At 37.8% G+C, this 24,646-nt stretch overlaps 1 protein-coding gene across 5 annotated transcripts in view; it reads right to left on the reverse strand.

Annotated features, from left to right (window-relative positions):
• Positions 1–24,646, reverse strand: part of LOC121644308 (nuclear receptor coactivator 2-like) — a 71,167-nt gene that overhangs the window by 38,215 nt on the left and 8,306 nt on the right. For 4 of the 5 annotated variants that reach the window (XM_041992174.1, XM_041992175.1, XM_041992172.1 and 1 more), the window contains exon 2: positions 15,900–15,955. The gene's annotated coding sequence lies outside the window, so the exon portion shown is untranslated. Of the gene's footprint in view, positions 1–13,417; positions 13,645–15,899; positions 15,956–24,646 lie in introns of those variants that run through there. The other variant, XM_041992173.1, reaches the window with a different exon arrangement.

Genomic DNA, 24,646 nt, shown 5'->3' on the forward strand with positions numbered 1-24,646 from the left:
CATGCTGCTAGACTTGTACCATATGGTACAGTAAAAGGGACAAAATACAGACTAATAGGAGCTGAAAAAAATCCATATCTATGTCAAAGCTAGCTACTAATCTGACCAATCATGAGGCACTGCTGGAAATTGAAAGGCGGGCAAGCTGGGTGGCTACTTCCATGCATGATCCAGCAGCCCCCAGGATTAGCTACTGCTTCATCTAGCCAAAACACAAAAACAAGAAATCCATACCTTACCCTAGAAACGAATCAAATACTCTCTACAAATGTGAAAAAAGGAATGCATTTTCCACAATGTTTAATTTGTAAGGTCATTCCTAATATTAGAGAAGCTAGTTTGACTTACAGAATGTAAATAATATAAGCAATTTAATCAGAGAATAATGTGGAAGAGGCTTAAAGTGCAATACCTCTGATGACCACTTGGCTCTGCTTCTTCTCAAGTGTTTTGGTGCCATTTACTGCTTCTAATGAGTTGTCTCATGGTCAATAATTCCATATTGAATGAGATATTTATGAAGTCCATCCAGTGACATTGGAAGAAAATATAATTTAGGGAACGAAATTCCACATTGTCAGCATCTGCAGACAAGGATTGGACTGCCATGGTCCTCGCCTTCGGCTACCGCCCAGTTCATAATGCACCAGTCCCTCGTGGGTGATGAGCCCATGTGAGGGGAGGGGAGGCCCACATGACCTGTTTGGGCTGAGGCTGAACCGGCCCCCATAGGCACAGACCCGACCACCAGGCATATGGTGGGTGGGTGGGTGGATGGATAGATGGATACGATGGGAATAATAAAATTAAATTTACATCACATTTATCCATGTTACATCTAATCATTTTCGCAATTGTAGTAAATGTATGCTTTAGCCATAAGCTGGCCCCTTATTTTTATTTGCTCACAGTTCCGTTATCACTTCCCATGCACAATGCATGGCCATGACTTAACTATCTCGCTCACATGCATTAAAATCCTATTGATGTCACAAAACAGGCCCAGTAGATATTAGCTCTCAGATAAAACTTTGTAGAACTAAATTACATTTAAGTATGACTCTTTATTTCCTTGTCTTTCTGATCATTTCTGGCTCAAAACAAATATAGGCAAACTCAAGGCTTTAAAACACAAGTTCAAAAACCAAAAGGTAAGGCAAGGCAGTTTATTTGTATAGCACATTTCATGTACAGGACAATTCAAAGTGCTTTACATAAAACAAACAGTAGTGCTGAAAAAGGTGACAACACAGTGGTGTCGTTTAAGTTCTGATGCCTAAAGTGAACTAGATTTTGTCAATAAAATACTTAGACTGAATAAAATAAACCCTGGGACATCTTTCATGATAAATATCCTTCTAGGAACATAAGGGATTCAATTCAATTGAAATCTGAAGGGATTTCTAATTGGATACGGAGCAGGAATTTGTATTCTAACGGCTTAATGTAGTTACTTTAACCTCTCATTTCCACATACATCCTTAATGACAGCTTTTCAGTGTAGCTGATCCAGTGGATCCCTAAACCAGACGCATGAGTTGGCACCCATGCTGAAAAAATAGTCGTTCTCTTCTTATCCTCCCCACCACCAGCTAATAACTGGCCTTATCTGAATCAGCTTTAGCAAGGATATAGTCTCGACCAGCGTGTCAGAAGTCTTCATTGTGGACTAAAGGGTTAGATGGACAAAAATAAACAAATCTGCAAGGAAATCTGTAGAAAACAGATGGATCATATCTTTAGTTGTCTCTGCAATCTCACACTAACGAGACAGTCTAATAGAAGAGGGAGAGAAGCAGGATCTCATGGGACAGTAGGCCTTTAAGACCCTTCAACGGGCCAACACATCACCTGACTGTTACATAACAGCCAGTCAGTGGGACTGATACTGCGCAGATGAAGGCAAAAGAGATAGATAAGCCAGAGGGAAAACAACAGGGAGGCAGAGGGAGAGAAAGAAAGATTAGAGAGAAAGTAACAAGGTAAGAAAGAGAGAAGGGCTAGAAAGGATAGAGTGTAAAAGAAGCATTAAGAGAAAAGCAATGAGGAAATGAGTAAGTATCAGTTTATTGGTGTTTATGGGAACGTCCTCACACAGACTTCAAGTTGGCAAGTGGGGTAAAATAATACAAGTGGGGGCGGATGGGGTGACAGCAGGAAGAAAATGGGAGGTAGGGCATTTGTGGCTCTGAATAATCAGGCCTGAGGACAGAGGAAAATATGGCCTAATTACAAGAGAAGAGAAGAGAAGAGAAGAGAAGAGAAGAGAAGAGAAGAGAAGAGAAGACTGATTATGCAAAAACAAAAACTACAAAAACTCTGTAAGATAAGACAATTAGATAAGTGACAGAAGCAGTGGTGCTTTTGCTTTATGAAGTTTCTATATCAGAAGGAGAGCTCTTGATAAGCAGTTGCTCTCGTCACCAGCCCACTAGCTATCAACACTTCTTGTCGTGACCCAGTCTTTCTGTATGCTGGCCTGGTGGCATGGCTTTAGGAGAAGAAATCTGCTTTCTGTAGCACAGAAAGTTGCAGTTCAGAGACTGTAACGCCCATCATCTTATGAACTCTGCTAATACTGCCTATTGTCAATTGTTGTACAGGCTAAATACACTCTGATATGTCTACAAAGCATCACAGGAAGTTGTTAGACAACAACTGGGCTCTCCATTAGCTTGTTACAGCTCCATACTGTAATTGTGACTCTAAGCAAATTCATAAACATTTAATTGTAAATTAAATTTGCATACAGAGACATTATCATAGATTGATTTAAATCACTAGAATATTTCCACACATAAGCCAATCACAGTGGTCGTTCGTCTCACATACACATTGGTTGTCGTCTTCTTTGTTGGTGTTCATCTCCTTTTCTTCTATTGAAGTTAGTTTGAGTCGGCAAACCAGCAGCTAATTTGCATTACTGTACATTACTGGACTGAAGCGGGGAGCTTGTTAGCGACAAAATAAATTCAGTGACCACTACTACAAGAAAAAGACCGCAAAATGTATTGGTCGACCATTACGCGAGTAGATGAAAAATTCCCTGTCTCACATTTTAGTCGCAACATGCGATCATTTGGCCGCAGTCTGGAGCCTGAAATGATGCATGAAAATGACATTTGAAGTCAGTTGAACCTGTAATGTTTCTCCGTGGCTGCAATGCATACAACAACTCATGATCACTGGAGTCATAAGTGCAACTGTGCAACATCAGGATTTGATGAAAGCCTATGTTAAGGTCTCAATTAATATCAAAGATGCGCACACACAAAATCTGGAGACTTGCATCCGGCACAACTCAGGCATCTAAAATCAATGCTTAAAGCACATACGCAGACACATGTAAAGAGAGACACATATGGCACAGCAGACACGCACACAATGAATTAACACTAATGTAAGCTTCAACAAAAGCCTTTACCCTGTTCTGGCCGATACTAATGCAATCAGAGGAGCTGAGAGCTTTGCAAACTGAAGCCATTTAAAAACAATTTGAGCTGGAGAGAAGGGACAGGGCCAGAGGGTCAATGCAGCCATTAAGAAATTAAAGCAGAGGATTGATCACTACCTGCTTAAGTGGGCTCTGTCTCCAATAGAAACCACGGATTCTCAGTGCCTTTGTTTTGGCTCTCTGGGAAAATCGGAAACTGGATTTTCCCAGGTATGTTTTTTTTTTCTTTACTTCATTTTGAAATAATTACTTATGAGGAAAACATGAATGATTCTTTGCTTAACAATGAATGAACATAAACATTTTTAAGGATTATTTAATTTAAGCTAAACTGGCTGCAGAACACACACGGACAGCATAAAAGTTCAGAGTTGTTCTCATTTCATCTTCTCAGATTACACCCAGATGGAGGTCAGGTTGGGTAATAGACATAGAAACTGAGGGCTGGGTTGAGTTTAGGTGTAATAACTAAATAACTAAATTAATAATAGAAAAGCACACACGTTTCTGGTAAGTATCTTAGTAGAGAACAGCTCCTTAATGAGACATCTGATAAAAACAGTTGGAAAGATGTAATCTGAGGATCACCGGCATCCATGAGAGACCTACCATCAAACTGATAGTTGTCATCGAAGTATAATAACAGCCCATAGTGCATTTAAGTAATGAGTCATTGTCAGGCTTTAGCCTGAAGACTAATTGAGGTTCTGAGCACGTAACACAAAAAATGGACCTGGTAGATTTTATGTAATGACAGCACAAAAATAAAGCCAATGTGATTTTGCTGTGGTAGTAAAAAACCTTTCTATGCTTAATGTGATAACACATTCACTGTCCAAATGTCAGAGCTTTTATCCTCAGAAATGAATTGAGTCCATCAGTTTATGCATAAACCAGCCAGCAGCAGCTTTACTGTAGCTTGTTGTTGTGGTCAATGAGTCTTTAAGAGTTTTTCTGAGGATATTTAGCAATGATGCTAATAACTTGGTTATCATTGAAGATTTCATACACTGCTAAACAAGTTGTGACAAAAATTATGTCCCAACCATTTGGATAACAAGTTGAGGCAGGCATCTTTAAAATGATTCATTAATGATCGTTTTCAACTGCAAAATATCAAAATTAATCCACTGGGGGCAGAAGATATGTGTCAGATTGTGAACAAAAGAATTTTAAGCAAAGTTTGGATGGATTATGGCTGTGTCACATAGGGATGAGTATTGATTTTTGTTTAATAGTTTTTTCAATTGTAATAAATTATGTAACTATCATCTCTATGTGCAATTGCCACGCTTTAACCAAGAATGCTTCACAATTGTTAGATTCTGGTACAGAAAGTGTGGCGCAGTGAGATTTGATGGCAATGGAGTGTAAATACAAAAAACCTGCAGAACCAAAGACAAAATATGGCAGCAAAGCAAATTGCTTCCATCAGTTTTAAGGTTTTTAAAGTTTGATGGGATTTGTTGAGCCCGAGTTTACAGCCTCGTCAAGAAAAACCATCAAAAACAGTATGGTGGTACTGTGGGTCTGCCTTTCCCAAACTGGGGGTCCGAAGACTAGTTCAGTGGGTTGCCAGATCATTTTAAAAGAAAAGAAAAATATAGCATACGTTCAAATAAAATTTAGATTTTTATTAAAAATCTAAATGAAGACATTAATGCAAAGATATTAACTTGTGGGATTAATGTTATTTTTTTAATACATTAATGAATAAGCAACAAAGTTATTACTAATGCCATAGTAGAAATCCTAATTTGGCGTAATCTCCGTGAGAAGCTTATTTTCGGAATGTAGTTGCTTTGTTACAGCAATGAACATAATCCACTTTATTCTCCTTATTTATGAAGTCTCTGATATTTTTCAAGCATTACATTCAGAATTAATTTTTTTTATCATTGGGTGTCATAAAGAAAGTTATTACTGGTGCTATTTTAAAAATTCGAATTTGGCCCCGTCTTGACGAGAGAAGCTGATTGTTGGCATATGGATGCTTTGTCACAGCTGTTAACATAATCCACCAAAACTACTTTATTCTCCTTATTTATGAAGATTCCAACCATTTCCAAGCCTTACATTAAGATGATGGCAGTAAAATGACTCATTTGATACATCACACAATGAACCACTTACAAATCTGAATAGGGGTCATGAATTCCCAAAACATCAAAAAGTCTGAAAAGCACTTCTGTAGGTGAACAGGTAGCAACTTTTGAGAAGCAGTCTCTCACCCCAGATTCATCGATTGTGACTAGTGTCTGGGTTTACAATGGAGTCATATGTAACTGTCACAACAGGGTGTTCTACAGACCAAAGACACGACAGGGCGACATACAGCTGACAACCTCTAAAATGTGCTCTCCATGGCTACTGAACACTGGAGACTAAATGAAAAAGTAACAGTTGCAGTTTTGTACCTTATAATGTTTAGTATTGAACCACTGGGGGCCATCTTGCACTATAATTTAACAATACTCATCTTTAATTAAAGGTACAAACTGCAAGGTGCAAATTAGTACCCACTGTTGGTGGTGCCTTTGAGAGTACCACCCTAGTGACAATTCTTTGTACTTCTGAAGGAGCACTGTATTTTCTGTGAGTGCATATATACATGATAATACTAGCAGCATAATGTTAGCCTCACATGTTACACCTGTTGTGGGGGTAGGGGATAGGGGGCATTTGAAAAATGTTTTAAGAATTTTAAAGGTACTCTGCCAGTAAAGGGTTTGGACATACTTTCCCACTGGATTTAATTGAAAAGTGTGTCCAAACCTTTGACTGGTACTGTATATTTAAATAAAATGCCCATCCTTGGTATAAAAAGTAAACATCTGGTGTTACTGGGTTGAAGATTATTCTTTCATTCCTTGTTAACACAAGCAAATGCTGCAGGTTGTCTTAATTGCACCTCCACCATGGTGCACCACAGTAGCCCGGAAGTAACAAATAACACTTGCTTAGTAGTAGGCCTCTATGCAAGTTTCTGCTCAATGTGAGACATATATACAAGCACCACTGGGTAACATAGAGCTATAAAACCTTCCGTCTCTGAATCACTCCAATGAGAGGGATGCCCACCACTATAAAAATTTTCTGGCTCCCACACTGTCTAAAAGAGTAGCAAAAGTAATTAAACCTCTGGCATTTATAAAACCATACTGCTTCAGTTTTAATCATTTAAAGATGTCACATTACAACAGATCAATCAGAGATCGTAAATCTGTGTTTTTTTTGTTTTTTTTTTTTCTTTTTAATTTAACTATATTTAGTTGCTGTTACCCACATGCTTCTTATCTTAAGGGAGTCTGTCATAAATCTGTGTCTCCCCCCCTGCCCCCTTTTTAATTTAACTATATTTAGTTGCTGTTACCCACATGCTTCTTATCTTAAGGGAGTTGGTTCATGGAGGTCTTTTCCCCATTTCTGTCCTGGCACTCATACTTCATAAAGGATCTGACTACCTCCTCCACAATTGAATAAAACAATCAAAGGGGATAATTAACTTTTCTTTAAACCAGTCATTAAGTGCAGTTACATGAAGAAGACAAGTACACACATGCAGCAAAGTCTTTCGTGAGGAAACAATGCACCAAATAACAGCCATGAGGATCACTTTAGAATTTGTACAGCAGTGGGTTTGACAGCGGTGACTGGGAGGAGGGACCCTCCTCCCTCTTGTGTCTAAGCTTCTGTTAAGGCTGCAGTGTAAAAGCCAGCAAACCCTCCCATCACACACAAACATACAGTAAAGTAGATTTAATACCCTGCTGAGGCTGGATTAGGAGCAGAGGCTTCTCCCACACATAAGGGCCTGCAACATATACACACAGTTTGTTTGTGTGTTTGTGCATCTATAGGCGTTGGCGTGTCCAACTCAGTACATCCAGTCTCTTTATGAACATCCCAGGTGTTACAAGCTGTGAGGCTATGTTTGGCCACCTGCAAATGAGGGATGGAAGTGGAAGGAGACTTTGATGGCTGATTTTTTTTTTTTTTTTTTTGGACAAGTTAAGGCTCATGAGAGCTGACTCAACAAAGATTCCCAAGCTAAATAGAGACTTTCAAAGAAATGTTTAACTGATCTAACAAAATCTATAGAGCTCAAATACAAAGCGGGATGTTAAGCTACAAAGCCCACATATTTGCCAAAAGGAAACAATTTTATGACAAGATGATAAGAAATGACAAGAAATGAGAAGAAATGCACATTTTGTGTTTGAAATAAAATAAAACAAAGTGCAGTTTTTTCTTGGAAACTTTGCCAAAATTCCCATATTTCCTTAATTTTAGTTCATGTACATCTATTGAACTAAAAGGTTTCCTGTGGTTTTAAGTGCTGAATGTGTTCTCCAAGAATTGTGGCATCTGGTTAGCTAATGTGTAGGAAAACGATGTCTCTTGTTGTGGCTCTGTGTTGTTGCTGCATGTCTAAACTACAAAGTTTAGACATGCAGAGGCGTGATTGAGTGGAACAGCCCCCCTGATCTGAATCTGAGTGGTGTTTTATTACTGGACTTCTATGCTCGTCATGGAATGCCCATAACGAACACCATATTCAGGTATAAGTGTTTCCACATGTGCACTTGGCACCTGGACACTTTAGGCCACAGTTTGACTTTGTTGTTGTATCATCGGACTTGCGGCAACATGTCTTGGACACTTATGTGAAGAGAGGGGCGGAGCTGTCAACTGATCACCACCTGCTGTGGGCATGTTTGAATGAAGTGGTGACCAGTGTCTGAATGGTGAATGATAAAAAGTTGCTGTTTTAATAGACTGAAAATAACAAGTTAAAAAGCTTTTTTGGAGCCTGGGCTCACAGCTTGGAAGAAGATATTTACGGTTTCAGCTCTCTGTATGGAAAGCTGGTGCTTAAGTAGCACCAACTCCTTGCTGGTCTAAGGAAATGCCATGAATAGTGGATGCTATCATTATCTGACCATTTCATATTTTATTATCACCAGTTGGCTTTACAGAATGCTGTTCCACTTTGCATGGTATTCACAATGACCACTTTTCACTTGAAACTAAATGTTAACAATGCTGTCAGGTGTTTCAATATCACTAGTAAGTATTTTAAGATCCCACTCGAAATCATGTTTGAATTCTGTTTGCACCAAGGTCATTACTATACTCCTCATTGTCTGCAAACACCTACAGATGTTGCAAAAAGCATCTGTGCACCTTGACTGGCATGACTGTTTGTCGAATCACACAAAAAGTGTCTCCCTGCAATATACTGAAAAAAAAAGAAAGAAAAACAAATGTGATAAGGACCTAGCTTTATATTTGAAAGCAAACTAGTTAATGGAAGGTTTCAAAATTAATCCATCTCTGAACTGGCTCTAGAACAATCCCAGCAGCAGCACCTTCTTCAAGTTAGTTTAAAAGGAGTTTCCAAACCATCGCCCCCTTGAAAGGTAAAATATCTCCCTGGTACTTCGTGCGGCCAATAGTTTCCTGGGACCTTGGTAAAAGCAGAATTTATGCTAAAACACAAGTCAAAATCAGCTATCATTAAATATCACTTGGAATTAGTCAAATAATCATGTGCTTAAAATCAAACCTCTTGGTGGAGCTTGATTTGATCTTATAGTAATGTTACTTCCCATGCATAAAGACATAGCAAAAGCACTATAACTTTAGAGAATTACACTTCAAAATGTGATTTAATGACTTAAATGACCAAAAATAATTCCGCAAGTAGCTTCAAGCATGTGAATGGACCAGAATATCTTCTAAAATTCAGGAATTGTTCAGTGTACTTTAAAATGATAAAGATTTACTGATAAATTACACCGCATTTAGTATTGTTTAATGGCCTCTTATAACATCCAAATACTAAATCTTTCTGAAACTTTCAGACACTAAAACAATCAGTTCATCTAACTTTGAGTTCCAGAGCAGTTTTACTTCACTTCTCATGAAAGAAAAAACTAGATCCATGTTTATTCAGTTGTAAAGACAATCTAAATGTCAATAGAAAATATGCATCAGGCTGCCTAATGTCATCAACTGGTGATGGTGTAAGCATAAGGATAGTAGAGAAAACACTTCAGGCATTTAGGAAAACGGGGGAAGAGGAGATCTCAGTTCTTTATAACTATGTTGGAGTTGTTTATTGTGAGCGAGTATCAGCAATGTTTATTCTCTAGAGTCAGAAACAGAGGATTGTTTATGTGATCAGTCACAAGACAAACATGACCCCTACATCATAACAGATTTGTTTTTGCCATTTCCGTCTTCCACTCTTGTGAAAATTGAATTTTTTTTTTACATTTTACCATTTCGATCAACACTTACTGTTTTGTCTTACTGTTAATTTGTAACTTCAAAACTACCATTTTTTATGTATTTTATTAGTCAAGAGACAGAACTTTTACAGTGTTGTGTCTATCCGACCTTCATGCAAAAAAGCAAAAATCACAGCTCTAAAAAATTTCCACAGTTGATCCACAGTTACAATACAAGTCCATCCTGAGGGCCACACACACTATTATATCTTTGTCAGGCAGTCAACACCTTTTTTTTTAACTGAATGACCAGAGTTTACAAAAATTCCTGACACTGGTGTGCTGAAATGGAAAGCAAATGCATGCATGTGTGCTGAGAAGTGACTACCTATAAAATCCAAGCTGTACAAATTGACCCACTTTAACCAACACTCTGCATTTGGACTGAACAGCCAACCCCACTACATTTAAATAGATAAGACTAATTGATATTTGAATAATAGCATAATTTAGGGTCACCAGAGCCACCGTTGTTCCTTCTGCTTTTCCATCTTTAGTGTCAGCATCTACAGACATCTGTTAAAACCAAGTAAAATAATGTTCCTAATCCAGATTGCTTCTTTGGAAACAAAGAAGAAAACAAGGAGGAGAGCACCTTACTGAGGAACTTAGCTGTATCACAGAAACCGAGGCAATAAACTGCTTGATTTTAAGGTGTATTAGGGAAAACTAATAAAATCATATGATAAATGAAACCACAATAAAAAGACTGACTCTGACCACACTGTTGATGGTTGCTTTGTTTGGAGGCTACTCGGCCAGCAGCTGTTTGTCACTCTACATGTCCTGTTTCATGTAATATGAGAGACTGATTGATTATAAACAGGAATCAATATCATTGAACATGCCTGCCCGGATGCTAACTTGGTTGTGAGCACAAATACACACTAAAGAAAGACCAAATTAAACAAAACCAATGCTCTTCTATATGGCCAGGCATGGCTGATGATAAAACAGACACCAAATGCTTCCTTATACAGAGAATTTGCAAATGCAAACCTATTGATCATTTTCAGAATGACATTCACAAAAACTGTCCCCATCTTGTTTAAAGGAAATTTAAGTGGAACAAAAAGAGAAGCTAAACATCAAACACATTGCAGTGGAGGAAATCAAGCATATAGCTGAGAATGTGTGACCCAAGTCAAACATTTAAACATGCAAAATTATCTAACATCCACGCATGAGGGAGCACACAGGAAACACAAAGAGACAGAGCAAAGGAGAGAAAGGCTTTGTTCATAGTCAGAGACTCTTGCCGTCTTGTGTTGACTCTGTAGTGACTGCAACGGCAAGTATAATCTGGGCATGAACTTCTGACTTATTTCCCAACACTGGGCTGGTGGCTCGACACTGCCAATATGGCTGGAAATACAGTCTGACAAGTTAAGATAAAAGGAGAGCTCAAAATGTGTTTTAAGTTGCAGTATGTGACAAACAGAACTTTGTAAAAGTATTAAGCCACCTATCATTTTGTAATATTTTGTTTCCAAGAAGCCAGACTTCTTGTAATCATTTAAAGTCATCTTGAGCAATAGCTCTCCGGGCTTTCTAAAGGTCTTTCAAAGTTTTTCTTTGATATTCAGTCTTTCTCCAGTCCAGTCCTTGCATGGCCATTTTTCAGAGGAACATGCTTGTCTTTATTAAGTCACTTAAAACTGCTTGAATCAATTAAGCATATAAAAGGCTCCGAAATCAAAAGATGAACCAGTGTTGTGTCTACATGTAACAAACAATTTTGTGAAGAACCTGTTTTAAATTGCATCTTGCAGTTCTTTTGTATTTGCAGCCTGTTGTAAAGACACAATTTATTTCACTTTCTTCCGGTGCACCAGCGTAAAATGCCAATGGTTAGTCAGTTTGTCAGACATAAAATAGTATCGTTGTATTAACAGTGTTTTCCATAAGGCTAGTTGTTCAGCAAAGACCTGACGCAGGACCTGAGAGATGTATCTGGACCTTAAGTTGATCATTGATTGATTGCCAAGAAGAGATTTTTAAGGAAGGCAATTGGGAAAAAAGACTGAGGTTTGCCAAATAACACAATTATTGCACTGAACATCAGTGACAACAGGTCTCAATGAGGGATGAATCCTCTCCAGACCTCAACATTAACGAGACAGTGTGGGATAATCTGGGCAGAAAACGGGACAAAAAGGCACAAACATCCAAAGAAGAGCTTTGGAAAAGCCTTCAAGAAGCCTGGAGAACAATTCCTGAAGGCTACTTTAAGAAATGACAAGAAAACTTACTGCACTGAAAAATAATTATCATCCAGGTAGGCATGTCAATCACTCTACGTCTGAGAAGCGGTGGCTTTAACAGGCAAGTACAGATGTATGCCATCAGAATTAAGGTGAAACATAACATGAATTATGTGCCCACAGCGAAAATGAAACTGTTCCCAAAACTGGCCCATAAAGCTTGTTGTACTTAACATGAAGACATCAAGTTCTGTGATTGAACATAAAATCTTCTACTTGTAAGATAGGATGGAAAAAACCCCATTTAAAATGGTTATTGAAGATGTTCTATACCAAATAATGACTTTTAAGCTCCTTTAGATGGTATATACTCAGTTTTTAACCTCATATTTCCAATTATGTTTGCCCATTTTTAAGATATCATTGAATATAAAAAAATGAGCAGACTATTTCACATTACCAACAATGCAATTCTACTTAAAATTCACAATAAATACAAAAATGAACAAAACACAAAGACAGGCAAAGACAAGGCAAAACAACTGAGAGATAACAGCTGGAGTTTCACATTGTCCTGCTGGCTAGAAGGTCAAAATCCACCTACAGCTCACTGATTGACTGAAATGCAGTAGCAGCGAGTTTAAGTGTGAAAATTAACATACAGTCACAGTTCAGTGACTTCACAAAACGTTCTTTCTTCCTTCTGATTGGTTAAGAGAAAAATATTCAATCACAATGTTTCTTATTCTCTCAAACAGAGAGATGATGTCTAGTCTGTAAATAAGTTATCATTTAACTTATATATATGCATTAAAGAGGTTCAAGTCACCTTTTTAAAAAGTACACTATTTCAAAATTTTAAACTATTACCACTGTCAAAGTTAAACCTTTTGGTAAAGAGATGTTGCCCTGAATTACTCGCCAAACATTGTGTGAACCCGCCGCTCTCTGGAAAGGTTCCAGCAACAGTTGTTTTTTTGGAGCAAACTGAGTAAAGAGTTAGGTGGTTTGAACTCAGGTGACAGAGCAGCTTCAGGCCTGCTGACTGTGCACTCTGCATGTGGACAGTCATTCATAACCACTCCCCTCGCAACACGCATGCACACAAACACGCACACAGTGTCAAAACCACAATAACAATGCATGATAGCTCAAAGTCCGAGGCTGAGCTGACAGTCACACCTACAGCGAGCATCAAACTCGTTATGGTTTGCTAAGACTGTAAGTTAACCCTAAAAATCTAAAAGCTCATTAACATTTTCTCCATACTTTAACATAGCTTGATGTTAGCTTAGTTTGTTGTTGTATTATTAGTTGAGAAATGTGGAAAAATAAAAATACATTACAAACTTTAAATTACATGTTGCTCAAATATTTGGTGGCAGAACTTTCCAGAGTGTGCCTCTAAATCTCTGGCCAGACCAGAGTGAAACAGAATAAAACAGATTTGGATTGTAACTCACCTTTGCTCTGATTGAAGCAGTCCATACCCGGCCCAGAGCTGGCCAAACATCTCACGTCGGGCCGGGTGGACACGCTGCGTTTCACACTGTCAACACACGCATGCACACAGACACACACACATGTCACAGTCTCACGTATAGTTTGGATTTCCCGTCTCTTCTCCGAGATTATTCCTACCAGTGTGTGTCTGTTTGTGTGTGTGTTATCTGCATCTAATGACAGCTGACTAACTACATGCCACAAATCCTCTCACTCCCTTTCCCCTCCCCCTATCACGCAGACACACATACACACACTCCTCCCAGGCTCCTCCCACAACACACAAATGCACACACACTACTCCCTCCTATTAGCTGATGTCGAGAAAAAAATTCCCTCTCTCTCTCTCTCTCTCTCTCTCTCTCTCTCTCTCCCACATAGAGCCTTTCTAGGTACTGCATGATTTACATGACCTGTTGTTCTTTTCTTCTGGTGCATTATTTCATGTCCTTTCTACCCAGATATCCATCTTTATACACGTGTTTCTGCAGCATATAATAGTTGTTTCTTTTAAAATGCTATTTTTAAGCATTTATAAGCCATTACATTGATTTATGGCTTAACAAAAAAACTTTGTTTAAAGCAAATCAATAGGAAATAGTGGCAGAAAAAGGCAGCTCTACATTCTGTCCTTTCATAATTAGCCTCAACCTGCTTTGATAATAAGCCCTATATGAAAACAAAAGTGAAATGTGTCGCAAAGAAAGGAAAAGGTAATGCTAATGAAAACAACTATAAACAGACAAATGCACGATATTTGTCAGGCTGTCTCCCTCTCTTTAACGCTCACATCTTTTCTCTGCTTTCGCTTTCCATGCTGTCATGTCAGGATGCCCCCTATTTGCTTGTTTCAGAGAGTTATTTTCAAATCTCCACCGCAAAAGCTCCTGCAAGGTTTCTAAGTCTTTTGATCCGGCTGAGGTATCTTCTTGGTTCTGAAAGTCTCATAAATCCATTTTTCCTTCATTCTATTATTTTATAAAGCAGTGGTGCATGTGTTTACTTTCCCAAAAACAATCCAATATTTTGATTTTAAAAGCAACAAGGCAGCTGACATAAACAATATTTGTAAATCTCTTTATTTATGACTTTTTTCCTCACAAACAAATTATAAATTTTCCCTACTAGACATATTGGCTCAACTGTGAATTTTCTGCACCCCTATCAGCAGGCAAGACCCCAGGCATGCAGAACACCAACAATAAAGAGGTCATATTATGTTTTAGGGGTTTTTTTTTGTTTGTTTTTTTGTTTTTTTTAAGCTTTTTGCCCTCACTTTCTGCGTTATCACAACTGAAACTTGTCAAAAGGCCGGCAAAGTTACAAAGCCCAGAGTTCATTAAAGAGAGACGTGTGGTTCATGAACGAGGCAGCTCTATGGGTACATTCATACCTGGATACTCTGAGGGTCTTGTTTCAATGAGACGGGGAATTTTGGAAACTTTCACACCTTTGTTTGGTTTGCTTTGCTTATGCTCTGCACTTTACTCATATGGGCTTAACCGTCTGGACAATGACAAAGTTACAACTGTTGACTAGGGGCAATATTACCCAAAAAACCACTGACCAAGAAGAAAGATGAAAATCTGTCTCACTGATTGGCCAGGATTACAAAAAGGATCATCCACCTCAAGTAAACAATGGAGCAAACCTAATGATATGTCACCAGAATCTGTCTAGTATGAGCAGCAGCAGAGGCAGCAAGTTGTCCAGCATGTTATGCTACAAAGCGCTCTATCACTTCCTTTCTTTGGTTCACTCGTTGGCCCATTTGTTTTCACACTGCAAGCAAACCATACCAGGGTTCACTTGCAAGTGAACTAAGACCCCTTTTTTAAGCAGACCGGAGTTTGCTTCTTTTGTTTGCACCAGGGTGTGAATGCACATTCACACTACTCCAAACAAACCACACTATCTGTGAAAGCAGACAAAGGTTTGTTTATGGGCGAGCTGTGGCCTACTGGTTCTGAAGTGCTGATTCTTTGTAGCGAATGAGAAGGGGCAGGACTTTATATTGATGGGCACACAATGCAGCCAATCACAAGTGAGGAAAGATTAGAGTCATACCATTATGCTATATTAGGCTAAAATAGAAGCTAAGTGATATTAAATGAAATTTGGTCCACTCTTCTAAGGGAGCCAAGCTAAATGAACCGTGTCTTTGAAAAGAGCCAAACTTACCATCACGATTACAGAAGGAGTTATTTTTTCTTACAGACTGAAACACCTCATTTATAGTTCAGTCCTTTCTTCCAGTACATGATGACACCATGCAACAAATTAGGATAATACCTGCCTTCTGGCCCATTTCAAACAAGGCAGAAGTATTTGTCTTCTGGTCACATGTTTTACAGAATAGGAAAAAATATATATTTTTCTAAATTACATAGAATAGATTATGAAAAACATTACCACTTAATTATAACAATTAAAAGAACTTACCTCATATACAAAACATCCTGGATAAACACCTACTTTGCAAGGTCAGTCAGTTTTTTCTGTAAGAACAAGGAAAAAAAAAAATAAAAATACAAGAACATCATCAATATATCAAAAGACAACTTTAAATTTAGCATTTTTTAAAACTCTGAGGAACTTGTCCAAAATAGAGACACCAGGTAGATACCAACTTGTCCAAACGTTTTATCCATTAAAATGGACATTAAATTTACTCACAGGTAAAATGGAAAATGTGTGTGTGCATTTACAGCCCAGCGTTAACATGACTGCAATATTCTCAACAAACAGAACTATAGAACTCGTGGTGCTGACCCCCAAATTTTCCCAACTCATATTTGATTGCACATGTGTGTAAAATTAAAACTATACAGGCCATAATTAAAAGCCCATATGATAAACCTGGTGCCAGAAACCCCTGCATACCCAGATATGATATATATTACTGGAGCCTAAACATAACATTTTGGAATTAAAAAAAATCTGTCCTTTAAAATTAGTACTAGAGAAGTTTGTGAACCTTAAAACTATGAGTGTTCGCCTTGTTTTGAAGTACACCAAGCTTTGTTATCCACATTCCCAGGCCTGAAAGTGCCTGGAGAGCCCAGGACTGAGATACCAAAGTTTGGTATCTCTTCAGTACCAAAGTAACAAAGAGATACTGAAGAGATAAAAAAAAAAAAAAAAAAACTCTAGTTTCCTGAACAGTATAACACAGATTTATTTCACAGTATTCACACCAACAACTATAAATAAAGTAAGAAAAAAAAAAAAAATTATATATATAAACTGATGTTTCAGTAGAAATATAAAGATAAGGCTCTCAAACTTGTGCAAATATTCAGTTAAACTAAAGTTCAGTATTTTCTCTTAAAACTCCTGTTATGTTATGACATGCATAAGCAGAAGGAGAAAAACTGACATTTAATCGGTTACAAGGCGATGACATGTTGACTTGTCAACAAAATAACTTTCCCTTTCAAAAGGTTATTTGAATGAGAACATTTTCAAAGAGACAACCCTGAAACCATTTTTCATGCTGTGTGCTTTACAGTATTTTGTACTGTGAAAAGACAAATTTGTTGAGAACATGAACAAAATCCATTTCTTAATAACTTGAAATGACATAGAATTTATTTTTTAATCAAAAATTTTTATAAAAAAAAAAATAAAAGTAAAAAAGAAAAAATATTTACCTTTATACATCATCTGTAACTGAGTTTTAAACGGGGATGGAGGAGGAACACCCAGACATAAAACAAGGAGCTGCATCAAATCCTAGCAGTTTTTGGTTGAACGAATTTCCATCAGAACTTTTACCACATTCCTCTACATCTGGCCATGAGCCATTTCTCCTGCCCATTGTTACACACAGACACACACACACATGTTTTGGTTGTGTTTAGGCAACGCAAGGCCTATTTATTTGTATAGCACATTTCATGTACAAGAAATTTCAAAGTGCTTTACATAAAACATTAACACTACAAAATGATAAAATGATGTAAAATATTTTAACAATTAAAAAGTAAGCAACAATCTAGATAAGTTAAAAGACTGTGCAGATTTCATGAGAAAAGAAATGTGTTAAGTAGGGCTGTCAAATGAATATTTTTTAAGTCAGATTAATCACAGCTTACAAATTAATCAGGATTAATCACCATTCACTTCTATGGCTGAAATTTGCCCGTTCTTACTGCAAGCCATTGCATACAAATATTTAGTGTTAACTGACCTACCCTTGGATAAAGATCAGATTTCCAAGGGTCAGTAAAAGCAGCATGTAATGTTCTTCTATATGTTGTTCTGCATCATCTCTACCTTGTTCTAGAACATAATGCAAAATTCATACAGCATCATGTCACCGACCATCTACACATTACCACATGGTGATATTATCTGTCATAAAACACCAGATGCTGACAAATGAAGTTAAACAGCTGATATTGATGAAGAAAAATGATCTGGCTAAAATCACAAAGGTCTCATTTGTGGTCCCTTTTCCTGGCCAGTGCTCCTGCCTGCCCTCCTTTCAAAACTTTTCTAGACCCACCCCTGCATAGCTGAAGTATAAATCCTTTCTTTCTACCACCTGTCAGCTACTGTGTTTGAGATATTTTTGGGTAAATATGTGGTGGTATGAACCATGAACCGCTAGATTCCTCCTTCTCACCTGAACGATAAAGCTACGAGAGATGGTACTAGCGACAGATGAGCAATCAGCTGATCACCGTCAGCCATCATGATTCACAGAGCAACAGGAGACAGAGTGGAGGAGCAGATGCAGAGAAGACCAGTGAGCCACTAGACCAGCTACATTTGTGAACAGCACCGGAGTAGCATAGGGATTGTTATGCTGTCCCTGTGTTAAAAATTACATGAAATAGTTACCGCTGTTTTTTTTTTTTAAATAATCCTAGTTTTAAGTTTAATCTCCACTGGCAGTTTGTTTTGCTTGTACGCAGCATAACAGCTAAATGCTGCTTCTCCATGTTTAGGCTGGACAAGATGACCTCATATCTTAGAGCTCTGCTAGATTTATACTCTGAACATATCGTAGATGTATTCTGGACCTAAACCGTTCTGGGATTTGTAAACTACCAGTAAGGTTTTAAAATCTATTCTGTGATTGACTGGAAGCCAGTGTAAAGACTTTTAAACTGTTGTGATGTTTTCAGATCTTATGTGCTGTAACATCACCACAATTTGCTGCTTGACATTTTCATTACTTACGGTCAGTGTTTTTGCTAACCTCTTTATTGTGGCAACAAACTCATATGTATGGCTGTGCATGGGCAGGGGTCAGACTTGATTTGATTTCACATTAGTGGTATTCCACCCCACAACTGCAGGGGTGCTAAAGAACAGAAACAACTTTATTATAACTTTAAAATTCTGTAAAATATCTAAGAACTGTTTAAAATGTTTAGTTGCAGCACCCAAGATAACACAGATTACATCACTGTCTTCTTAGAAATAACATAACTCCCAAAGACTCAGCAGTGCCTTCCAAGGCTTATGAGCTAATATTGATGTGAAAAACTGGTTTCCACTCTAATAATGTTGAATAAACTTCTGTATTTAGAAATCTTGTTCACATACCACTGTGAATGAATAGTGCAATTTTTCATGAGTTTAAGGGAGGCACAGTTGAGTGAAACACATCCCCTACGTCATCAAGCCAAACTCTGAGACACACCCAGGATCAAATGTGAGTATGTGCTTGAATATGCTGCTGAATTTTTACAATGAAATAGTTCAGCAGAGTTTTGCCTAAATCATCACCCACTAGTAATCCCATTCTTGCCAATAACATCAAGAAAACCTGCAGTCTTTCCCAGACAATGGCTGCTGCCTGGGAAGAGGATTCACTGAGACCTTTTTTAACACCATGAGGCTGACCTGAAACAGTATGGTGCTGGTCCAGGTTCATCAAGTTCCCACTGGCTTCAGTTCACATTTACAAACATCTCAGTTTTATTAAAAAAAGAGTAAAGTGGAAACCTACTTGAATCCCACTACACTTGATGACAAGCTTTGTGCATTAATGTTATAGACAAACTGTTGTCACTGTGAAGTCCAAGACCACATATTCTGTCACTGTGCCCTGAGGGGAGCGTCTACAAGAGTGTCTACAACTTTGTGCATCCCATTTTAAAAAGGTACATAATATGTTGGGAAAAAAAAAAAACATTTTCAACAAATGTGACTCATGCTCTCACAATCTCTCCTCCACCTTTTCTTTCTTCATACATCACTAGAGGAGTTTGAAAAGAAAGCTGACTTGTTTTAGCCCTTAATCAGCTGTAACTGTAAATTACATAAAACTGATTCCTGGAACATAAAAGCCACCACAGCCTACTAAACAGGACAATCATTAACAGATGATTTCTGTGAATGATGTTCTTACATGTTGAACCAAATTTAGCTTCAAGAAGGACAGCAATTCTGTTTTCATTACCCCCAAATGCCTTTTATCATTCAATGTATCTTTAATTAAAAAAGGGAAACATATTCCCTTTTCAATTTCCACAGTTTTTGCAATATATGTTTCAAGTAGTTTTGGTTTTATGACTGATCAGTGTAAGGTATCCTCTCTGTGTGATAAAGTTTTTGGTTACATTTCTGGATGGAGCAGCAGTCCAGTTTGGCAGATTTTCACGCTTTGGCACACTCTAATGATGGTTAATTCATCATCTGTCTTGCATTTTGTCTATTCTCTGAGCTCGCTCCAGCCAGTAAATGTCAGTAAAATGTTACTTCTTGTCTTATTTGCTCTGTCACTTTCTCTCTTTTCTTTGTTTCCTTTGGTAATGTCCTGTTGTGTTTCTTTGTTAAATCAGCCATGGTGTATGTTCAAAACGGCCAGTGTGTTGAAATCCAGTTGCTGGCATGTGATACAGTGCCATAAAGCAAACCCCAGATGTCATGTGATGCTCCAAGTTGGAAAAAAAAAAACTGTTGTGAAGTGTGGTTTCCTCAGCCTTGGGACACAGCAGGGCAATGACAAGGTGCATAATGAATGTCACTGTGCCATTAAACAAGTCAGAAGCACTGAGATTTAAGGTTGGAAACTTATGTAGTGTTGCTTTAACAGGGCACGTGTCGCTCTTCACACCACATTTTAATACATTTTAAGGATTGCTTTTGAATCATTACAATATACAGTACCAGTAAAAGATTTGGATACACTTTCCTATAAAATCCAGGGGATTTTGTGTCCAAACTTTTGACTGGTAGTGTACATTGACGGTTATCTAAACTTATTGTAAACATGAATTAGATATTGGGCAATGTTTATATTTCTCTAAATAACGACAGTTAAAAAAAAAAAATACAAAAAAAAACTAACTTCAAACTGCAAACTTCACTAAACTGAATGAAGTTAAAGATTTCAAACTTTGAAACTGATCATGAGGTAGTACAAAACTGGTAGTACAACTGCTGATTAGAGTCAGTCAGAGGAGAAGATCTGTCCCCTGTCTGCATTTAACTTTTTTTTTATTTTATTTTATTTTTTTTTAATCTTATCATAGTGTCATTCTTTCCTGAGTTCAGGTAAGGAGGCTAACAAACACAGAATACATAGACAGACATTCGGGGAGACAATAGTCATACACCTCAACCTGAGAAATGTTAGGCCCACCAGTGTGAACAAGAAATAAATAAATAACTCTACAGCAATGTTTAATTTTGTTTTTTGTTTTTTTTTCCAGAACTTATAAATGATTCTTTGACAGAGTTCGGCACAAAGTGGTCAGCAGCAAACTGCCCTTCCTGGGAAAGACTAAAGCTTTAATGAATATTCTTTTTTGTACCCAACTGTGGCACCCTCACCCACCACCAATTAATGTGCCGATTATAAAATATTTCAGAACAGTGTTATTGTCTTTCTTTGTCTATGACTTTTTTGCTTTGTTGACTTTCAGTGGCATGAAGTTCTGAATACAACGAAGCAGGTCAGAGGAGAAATTTGTAAGTCTTTTTTCTCTGTAATTATGTCTCTTAAATAAATGGTTTAAAACAAAAAAGCAAATTGTCTTTAACAGCAGAAGACACAAACCTAACAATACAGTTGAAAACCTACACTCTAACATGTGAGATAATAGTGGTTACTGCAGTTAAAAACAACAAATAAAAAATATTAAAAAGAAGAAGTTCTTATTTTTGGTCATCAGCCAAATCTGAAACATCTGTTGCCGACTCCCTGGAGTTATTTCTTAATGCGTGTCAACATACACATGTGAGAGACAGCCGTCTTCTCGGTCAGTTGGACATTGCACACTCCGAGCACACAAAACCTTCAACGTGCACCTGCTGCCATGGAGAGGGCTGCATATTTGTGCATTTGTCAGTTTTTGTGTGTACCAGAGTGTGTCAGTATCTGTGTAGGAGGGATGGACAGCTGATCTCTGCAACTGCTTTGTGAACTGCACAGGCACACATGCGAGCACAAATGTTGTCCCTGCACACAGAAAAACACTGTGGCAACGTACAGCGCATGCTTCAGTCAGATCGATAATAATCCCAGGAAGCAGGGTGGTTTCTTTGGACCCATTTACAAAAGCAGGGAGATGTCAATCAAAACGTTAGCTGTTGGAGGCTAACTTTAAATGTTGGCAAATAAAAAACATCTATGTATTTTTTAGTTTGTCCTTTGCCTTCAAGCGCACAATCTTGCATAGATAAACCCACAGGAATTGTGCATTAGTCTTCATTTTCTTGTTCACAGTGGAGAGTTTGTGAATTATTTGCATACTAGTCGCTGTGGTCAATCTCACACACAAACACAAAGAGCGAAGAGAACGGGGGAGCCACAGAGAGTCAATGAGAGCCACACAGTGAGAGACGGCCTACTTCCTGACTGTGATTAATTTCTGTTACTAAGCAGCTCTATGGTAACACAGGCAACCATAGCTACACTGAGCTTAGAGCTGCTTTACAGTACAACCACAAAACAGAAGCTGACCACAGTCTGATAATCCTAGTTCGGTCACGAGGTGCAATATATAATCACACATATGAACACACTGCACTCTTTGAAAGGACTCGCCGTCTGCAGAACACCACATCAGTGATTTACTATTGTGCCAACTGTGACTGGTCTCATGTTGAAAAGAAATGTGAATTTATACAGAATTTGTACTTTTATCTGGAATTTTTATGTCTCCTCTTTGAACCTCAATTCTAACTGTATAAAGGTGGTGAAAATTTTGCAGAAATCAGTTAATCTTTTCCATAAAACAAGCTTTATCCCCCCAGTGCCCCCATAGCATGCGTCCTCCAGTCGCAAATGTAAATTGCTCAATCAAAACACAACAAACCAAGCTGTAAAGCTCTATAAGGCTTTTGACTGAATCTAGGGAAATATGAGTTGTCCACTGACTTAGGTTTATCAAAACTTATATAACTAAAATTTAGTCTTAAAATTGGCTTAAACTCACTGAACATCTCACTTAGCTTTGGCCATGGCCTGTGTTTGCCCTGCAAAGGCTTGTTATAGTGTTAGCTTGTGTCACTCGACTGCAGGTCTGTGGAGTCACTCTCCCTAACTCAGCTCTGCTGTCAGTGCTGGAGAATTACAGCCGCCATCAGCTCCAGCTAACCAAATTAGCACTTGTTATGCAACCTGCTGCACTTGGCTCCCAGGTCTGGTGCTTAACCCTGCACAGCTATCAGTACAGTTTGCACATACATGATATTGTTTAAGTCTGATATGTACAGATTTAACATGATGCTGCTCTTCTGAGAGTTTGTCAGACACTCAACAAGACAATGGCAGAGAGAGTTCAATCAATTCAATGCACGATTTTCCAAAACAAACAGTGATGCCATGATGTCTCATATTTGAAAATGATGAACCCATTGACCCTCACTTACACTGATTAATTCATCACAGCTTATATCGGCTCATTTCAGTCTGTCTCAGTGCACAGTGTGGGGCTCAATTTGCAAGTATAATCAAGTCTTAAAGGCATGGATCTTTAGATAGATTATGTATCCATCTACAGACTCAAACATTTTCTTTTATAGCTAAACCTTTTCATGTTTATACCGACTATTAAGATTCATTCTTGTTGGGATTTTAATGTATTGCAAAAGTTAATCTGAAACTAACAGAATTCCTGTATTGCAAATTCATCAAATTAAGTCGGAAAATAAATTATTTGCAGGGCTGATACAGATACAAGTGAGACAACTAACTAGTCATTCAATTTAGAATCTCCAAGCAACCATATTTTTGACTGTGGGAGGAAGCCAGGGTACCCGGTGAAAACCCACCCATGCTGAGACTCAAACCAGGAACTTTCTTACTGTAAGGTGACACAGCTAATCACCACAAATCTTTGCTACACTGTCATTTGTATCACTTGTAATTAAAAGAACAAATCAGTGTACAACAACACTTTTTTTCCTCCAATTTATGATTCAGGACAAGAAGAGCCCTCAGACTTTATATACAATGGTATTGATGCTTTAAATGTGCCCTAAAATTTGACAAAAAAATAAAAATAAATAAATAAATATGTTTGTCTTGACCAAACATTTCAAGCATTATAGTTCTACATAAATGCAGGACTCAAGCTAAACCTTTTTTTAAATTAATTCAGTTGGGATTTAATTATGGGCTCAATAATTAGGACTGGCAACCCATTCCCCCTCAAAAATAGCACTTGGGATACAAAGATATGGATAATGGATAGTTGGATAATGCAAGTTACTCCAAACCGCATGGTCTTTTGGAATATAGGTCTACAGTGCCATTTAAAAATTTGGTCCATCTCCCAGTTTGGGTATGTTTGCACTCAAGACAGTTTTTTTTTTTTTAAATGGTTTCTGCCACAAAGAAACTTATTGCGTTCATTTATTGAATGTGGATATATAAGTATGCCACTATCTTCACTAGCTAGTCCTGCAAAATTATACATACTCTCTGGTATTTCAATGGATGCTTAAAGAATATAACTTTGTGCCATCACAGTTATAAACATTACAAAGCTATCAGGTCTGCCATTTTAACAACAACTTTTTCTAACTAGCTTGTGCTAACCTCTCCTTGTAGCTTGCTAGCTATAACAGCCATTGTGGTTGCTGAGATATACTTATTTCATTATGGGTATGTAATAGGCATGTGCAAGACTAATGGATAAATCGAAACGGCGCACAAAGTCAACTGCTTATTTTTCTTTTCTTTTTTTTTATAAAGTCGACATTTTGTTTGGAAGAGTTTT

The sequence above is a fragment of the Melanotaenia boesemani genome, chromosome 8 (genome assembly GCF_017639745.1).
Source record: "Melanotaenia boesemani isolate fMelBoe1 chromosome 8, fMelBoe1.pri, whole genome shotgun sequence".
In the NCBI taxonomy this organism is placed as follows: Eukaryota; Metazoa; Chordata; class Actinopteri; order Atheriniformes; family Melanotaeniidae; genus Melanotaenia; species Melanotaenia boesemani.